Source organism: Castor canadensis, chromosome 2 (genome assembly GCF_047511655.1).
Source record: "Castor canadensis chromosome 2, mCasCan1.hap1v2, whole genome shotgun sequence".
Taxonomy (NCBI): Eukaryota; Metazoa; Chordata; class Mammalia; order Rodentia; family Castoridae; genus Castor; species Castor canadensis.
Window position 1 is genome coordinate 146,007,735 of NC_133387.1, and position 7,222 is coordinate 146,014,956.

At 46.3% G+C, this 7,222-nt stretch overlaps 1 long non-coding RNA gene across 1 annotated transcript; it reads right to left on the reverse strand.

The window, feature by feature from the left end:
* Positions 1-1,969: 1,969 nt before the first annotated feature.
* LOC141417503 (uncharacterized) lies at positions 1,970-5,908 on the reverse strand. The gene is made up of 3 exons (XR_012442131.1): positions 5,637-5,908; positions 5,103-5,224; positions 1,970-3,172 (listed from the first exon to the last, which is right to left on the reverse strand). It is a non-coding gene; the product is annotated as an uncharacterized lncRNA (long non-coding RNA).
* Positions 5,909-7,222: the final 1,314 nt, after the last annotated feature.

The following is a 7,222-nucleotide window of genomic DNA, read 5'->3' on the forward strand; positions in this document are numbered from 1 at the left end:
TCCTAGTTACCCATCTCAAACACGTCATTGTGACACAATTAGCTTATAAATGGAATAAGATGTTGGTTGCAGGCAACAGAAAATGACAGTTCATGGATGGAGGAGATGAATGTGGTTAAGAGTCACCCTGGACCATGAACAGGCAGCGTTAATTAGCTGAAGGGGGCTTTGGATCACACTTAATAGAGTTTGTAAGTCCTGAGCATTTTAAGCCTGGAACAAAGGCTGAGCCAGAGACACTAGAGGGAGCCAAGGTCTGCGAGCTGAGAGCGCTTTCAGCTCCACCAGCCTTGGGTTCCCCGATTCTAAGACTTTTGCTGGTAGCTTGAACAGAATAATCTTTGGTACACAACTGCTTGTACATGGCCATTTCTAAACTTCAAACCATTTGGAGTCTATTTTCAGTTTCGACTGGTCAGAAGCATCTTGTGAGGAGATGAATATTAACTGCTTAATGTCTGGCACTTCAGGTCAGTTTTGCCAAGGAGTATCTCCTGAATCTTAATGGTGAGCTAATCCGACATTTAACAACAGCCCCCTCAGGGGTTGGAAGTATGGACGGATCAGGAGGGGCCCTGTTTCATGCACTTCCCTACCCACTCAGGCTGGCTGGAAGCTGTGCCAGGACCCCCAGTTCCCTGGGCCCTCACCAAGTCAGGCTGGAGTCCAGTCATTGCTCCTTACACTTTCAATACCAAGCTGCAGGAGTGATGGTGATCCTGAGGTCACCCCTCTACCCTTCTCGCTCCAACCTAATCCACACAAAGCCCTAGGTGCCTCGATGCTTTGGGCAGCAGTGTGAGGTCAGTCCAACCAATGGCACCAGACTACCCCTCCTTCTGGGTCTTGATGGACCACTCAGGCCAAGGCTGAGGCTCCCATCCATGGGCAGGTGACAAGAGTGAGGAGAAGCTGGAAAGGAAAGTAAATTGGGTAAATCTCTGATTCATCGCCCTACCTCCAAGTGTGACATTAAATAACGTGAAATTTACATTTACTAAAGCATTTGATTTTTTCCACATAGAAATGTTGATTAGTCCTAAAAGTTGGGACACGGGAACTTAAGAATTCAAAGCAAAAGTGAATCAGAGCTTGCCTGGGCCTAGGGAAAAGAGCACTCAGGGCTGAAAGGAGGATACTTCAGAGTACCCTGGTGCTAGGGTCTCCCCATACCAACTACCCTTGGAGCCTCCAGAGAGAAGATATGGCATCTGGGCATGAAGGCCTCGCCTGCTGCTGCAGAGCCTCCAGGGTGAGGGGAGGGCCCCAGACAAGCTCCCACTTCATTCACAACTCCTGTGCTGACTGTCACCAGCTTCCAGTTGGGATGAGTGCGCAGGTTGCAGGAAGAATGGAGAGGAAGCTGTGTGGATGTCTTCTAAGTCCAGTATCCTACTGCATCCCCCACCTCAATGCTGCTGCCTTGAGGTCCTGATATTTCCCTCTCCCCATAACTCCAAAGGGAATAAAGGTGGCAGAAGACGGATGGCTTGCGGTGGCCTCTGGATGCCTGGAGTCAGGCACCAGGTGAGCAGAAGTGAAAACAAGGCTGGAGCTAAGAAGCCTACTGGGCAAAACTCGGACTTCTAAGCAGGGTCAGAATGTCCCCGCTTGTGCCAAAGAGCTCTGGTGCAGGTAGGAGGGCTGGAGAGAGCCAACTGGAGAAGACTGTGAGTGAGCTGTACGGGGGTGGGAGTGGGGACAGCTGGTGGCCTATGCTGAGCTGCTCAGCACTCCGGCTTCCCTCCATGGGAAGCGAAACCCCAGCAGGGAGTGTGTGGGACATGACAAGGGAGAGGTGACAGCACTACTGCTCCCTCACCTGGCACAGTTTGAGCCCTGCATAAATCAGGGCCTGGCTTGTGGCAAGAAGCAGAGATTGCCTACCACATGTGAGCAGAGGGCGTTGGGGCCACAGGCGTGCCCTGGCCTAACATACTGGGGCCAGGACCAGGTGGGGTCATTCCTATCTCCACCTGCTTCTGCGAAAGCAAAGGTGGACTGGAAGCTTCCCTGTACTTGTGGAGTGAGGATAAGAGGGAACAAGAGAAACTGAGAAACAAGAGGCAGACAGACAACTGGGCATCAGTGGCTCTTGCCTGCAACCCTAGCTACTTGGGGGGCTGAGATCAAGAGGACTGCGGTTCAAGGTCAGCCTAAGGGAAAAGTTTGAGAGACCCTCCTCCAGCTTCACAATAACCAGACTAACAATGGACTGGGGTTATAGCTCAAGCCATAGAGTGCATGCTTTGAAGCTGAGTTCAAACTCCAGTTCCACAAAAAAAAAAAAAAAGAGAGAGAGAGAGAAAAGAAGACTGCTGTCTTTGGTTGGGGGGAAGCTGGCAATGGCCACATCAAGAGGAGCTGTGACTCCAGCAGATAGAAGCGTCTTTTGTCAGCAGGCCCTCAGGAGGCTCTGTGGTTGAGTCCGTTTTGTGTTGGTATTAATAGAATACCTGAGAGTAAGTAATTTATAAAGAACAGAAATGTATTTCTCACACCTGTGGAGGCTGAAGTCCAATATCAAAGTGCCGGCCATTGGATGGAAACTTCCTACTGTATCAAAGAAGATATCAGATGATGGAAAAGTGCATGAAGGCTGGACTCCTCCTTTTCTAGGGAACCAACTCCAGCAATAATGGCCTTAATCCAGCGCTGCTTCATGACCCCTCAGGCCCTTCTTCCCCACACCAAGGCTTTGGTGATCAAGTTTCCAACACATGAACTTTGAGGGCACAAACACTAGCTCTCAGAATGGATAGTAGCCACAATCACAGTTGTCACATGGTACTTTGGTCTGGTTTTGAGTTGGACTTAGAACTTGGTAAAGGCTAAATGCAGTCACACCTGTACCCTCTTCCCTCATCCCCACAGGGAAAGCCCTTCAAGATTGGGTTCAGATGCCACCGTCTCCATAAAACAACCCTGAGTCCCTCAGCTAGCCCATTCCCTCCCTCACCTGAGATCCCTCAGGCTTCATTTTTACCTCTCATATGGGTTTTCACCTTTGGTGCTCCATGCAGACCTTTTTTCTGCCTCACTGAAAGGTCCATAAGACTTGGGCCCATCTCTTGTAACATCTGTCCTTGCTCTGTCCCAGCGCAGTGACTTGAGTTTCACTGGACACTTGTAGAATGAACAGAGCATCAGTTCTCTGCATCTGTTTTTCACTCTGTTAAACAAGGAAGCTATATAAATGTTTATACAAACTCTTGTTTCTGATTCCCTAAATTCAGATTAAGTATTAATCACCTGCCATCTATCTGATCTTGTGTGTTTCTGATGTCAGTGACATGAAAGACACAACTGTGGCTTTGGTAATACAGCATATAAGAAACAATTAAAATTTCAAATAAAATTAAATTAAAACAAGAATAAATTTCTATATTGCTTGTTGTAAGAGGAGCTCAGAAACAGGAGAGAAACATGGTCGAGGGAAGGAATGGAGACTTAAGAGAAAGACTAGTTAGTTGAGCTGAGCTTTGGAGATGAGGATATTTGCACAGGCTACAGCCCTTCAGGTGTTGCAGCCCTTGTCCCCAGGGCACCATCAGTGAAGGTATTCACCAATGCCATTATCACTAAGGAAACTGAAGGCTGGTCAAGAGCCAGACAGGCCCTGGGCAGAACAAGGCACCACCGCTGTGGGCTGTCCTGTTATCCTGTGGGTGGTTGAGCCTCTCAGCAGAAGTTGTAGTAGTTATGGGGAAGGACCAATCATCAGGACCTTTCTTGGGTTTCTCCTACTGAGATCTTGAGAATATTGGAGTGGGGTGTCTGGGAGTCCTCCTTGACTTCATCATTCTTCTTAGCTAAGTAGGAGTGAGTTTTGAGATGAGACTTTTCATGTGCCAAGCATAGCCTTGCCCTGATCACCCAGGATGGAAGCTTGCAGCTTCTTATGGCTCTGCCCATGATTTTCTCATGGCTTTACCCTGACCATGACACTTGAGGTGGATTTTCTTAGTTCATATCATCCAGCTATTGGGAAAGTGATTCCAATAGTCACCTGATGACCACAGGAACTTTCTGTGCTTGGCTGAGGGACCCAAGATGCTGCTAATTCTGCTGCCTGTGAGATCAGACTCCCATTCTCTATAGTCTAGTACATGTCTGGTTGTATTGTTTGAATATCGTTTCAGTGTGTCTTTCAGGGGTTCATGTGTTGGAAGCAGCTTAGTGTCCAGTGTGGCAATGTTGGAGAAGGTGGGACCTTTAAGAGTTAGGGCTTAGTGCAAAGCAATTAGGTCACTAGGGATGTGACAAGAGATTAACATAATTCTTAGGGGACCCCAGTTAGTTCACATGAGAGTGAGTGCTTTAAAAGATTGAGCCTTATGCCCACCCCCCTATTCTCTGCCTTCCTGTCTTGGTATGTATGTGGTCTCCTGCCATGGTGCCATCCCTGACACAATCAAGGGCCAGAGTGATGCAGCCACCTGATTTTGGACTGTTAACCTCCAAAACTTCAGCTAAAAAACCTTATCTTTATAAAGCACTCCACCCTCAGGTGTTTTGCAATAGCAAGAGAAAACAGACTGATACATCTGGTTTAATAGGTAGGAAAAAAGTCATGGATCCTTGGAGTGTAAGCTTGCACTTTATCTGTCAACCTGAAACAGGGAGGGATCAACAAATCTAGAAACCAGTCTTGAGCCCCAGTGTTGCCTTTTCATCCAGATACTACAGTTGCTCTGGGACAACATGGTCTACAAGTCCAACAAACAGGCACATGCTAAACTCAGCACAGACTCGCACAGTAATTGGGTTATGCTCTGCGGCCCTCCAAGGAGTTTGACTTTGTCCCTTCCCATGGCCATCATTTTCCTTCCCATATGTGTCTTTATGTCCCCAGTTCCTAGAAGACATCTCATAAATGATGCTAAACCCCGAGGGTGGGGGGAGTCCCTAGCTATTATAGCCTTAAAGGGATGGTATGACACCATGATAAAAAAGAAACCCTCTGTCTCCTCTCACTACAGTAAATCTGAAGCCCGTCTTTTGCAAGAGCTTTGTCTCTACTGAGATGCACCTGTCAGTGGTCCGGCTTATGAAATTCTGATGCACCAGTGAGGAGGGCATGACTCCGTGAATCTATTTACCTTACAGAGCCCAGTCACGTGATCAGCTCGTGGCCCATTTATCAGGATGAAGGATGCTCTCTGGAGAGAGCAGACAGCAGGATGGGCCAGGCTCCGATGACATTCAGCCCTGTGTAGATTGACTTTAATGAAGCACAGAATAAACAGAAAGATTAAGAGGGTGCAAAAATCAGTGACAAGTTCCTAGTTCACCTCTCTGCTGGAAATGAAGCGTTCTTGGGACAGCTGAGAGCTGTCTCTGGGCTACAGATGGGGCATCTGTTCTGTGGCTAATGATTCTGTGCTAACCAAACCAGCCTGTGTGAGGAACAGAAAGTTCCCTGTTCATTGGCAGACCCATATCTGTGCATTTTACTTAAATCTACCCACAAGGCAATTTTCTTCAGAATGAGTAGAAAGGGTGGATATGGCAAAGGGTTTGAAAAAAATATTTAGTAGACCAAAAATATTACCCTGACAAGTAGGAATTAAATATTTAAACATTGCTTGATACACAAGCCCTCCACTTGGTGCTGAGAAATCACGCTTACTCACCTGTTCATGACACAAAGGTGGTCAGTCCCATAGTGACAACTAGCCTTATAGAAGGGCTAATTTCCTGGAATAAAAAGGAAAAAACAAAAACTAGTCTCCTTCACAAGACAAGGCAACATGCATGGAAATGCATTTCATCACGTATTGTTTAATTTCTCCATTTCATATGTGGTATTTTTTTCAATAAATAGAAAGAAACCTAGGTTGCAAAACAGCCAGAGGGCCTAGTCCAAAATTTGCACCCATGTGTTGGAGGTGACTTTTATTTAGGATCAAAGTGGAGATATTTTCTTCATTGTTGTGTCTGTTTTGAAAAGATAGATCCTACTAAGTGGGAGTAAGGATTGAATGTAACATATTTCTTATTATTTAATCAGACTGTGAGGACTGACATGTGTGTCTCTGTGTGTAAAGGTGTGTACTTTACTCTGCCTGCCAGTCTTGTTGGTAGTGCTATGGCCCTGCTACCAGTAGATGGCGCTCTGGTTCAAAGTGACACACTACTCTCTTCACTGTCAAGCATACTGATCTGTCACAATGTACCCAAGCGAGTATGTGTGGAAACATAAAAGTAACTCAAACTAATACTCACAACTATTTTATGAAAATTGGCACATACTTGGATACAGTCCACAATCCTAGTAATCAGGAGATGAGACTTTTATTTTTCTTGCAGTGCTGAGGATAGAACCCAGAGCTTTGAAAAGTGCTTGGCTACTGACCCTTAACAGAGCAATCAGAAAGCCTGCAACTAGGTGGGCTTATTTGCGAACACCTTTAGGGAAGGGGCTCTTTAACTAGGCTGCTTTGAACAGAACAGAAGGGACAAGAGGCAGCAGGAAGCAGACAATTCAGGTAGAAGTGGTCTCTAAAAAGTTTTGCTTTGTTTTTTTTTTTTTAGGTGGTACAAAAGTTTGAACTCAGGATCTTGTGCTTACTTGGTAGGTGTTCTGCCACTTGAGCCATGCCCTAAGCCCTTTTTAGCTTTATTTTTCAGATAGGGTCTTAGGCTTTTTGTCTGGGGCCAGCCTTAGACTATGATCCTTCTACCTCCCAAGTTTCTTGGATAGCAGCCATGAACTGCCATGCCCACCTTTATTGGCTAGGATGGGGTCTTGCTAATTTCCTGCCTGGGCTACCCTCAAACTGTGATTCTCCCAACATCTGCCTCCTCCCAACCTCTGCCTAGCTAGGATTACATGTGTGAGACACCGTGCCCAACTTCCTGTCACTGTGTACTGTGAAGTCATGTGCTACCATGCTCAGCCAAGAAAGGTTCTTGGAAGCCAGAGAAATGTGTGACAGTTTGGTTCTGCTTTGAGAATGTGATCTGGAACGGGCTTAAAGTCAACAGCTAAGCTTCATGTAAGAAAATGTATAGGGAGCAAGAAATACCAGCTTTGCAAAAATGACAGACAAAACATGGACAGCCAAAAATCATACCTTGCATCCAATTGCTTTTGATTATTTGGAAATAAAATTCAAGGCTGAGATCAGGAGGATAGCAGTTTGAGGTCAACTCAGTCAGGGAGTTTGTGAGACCCCCATCTCAATCAACAGCTGGGTACCTATCAACCTAAGCTACA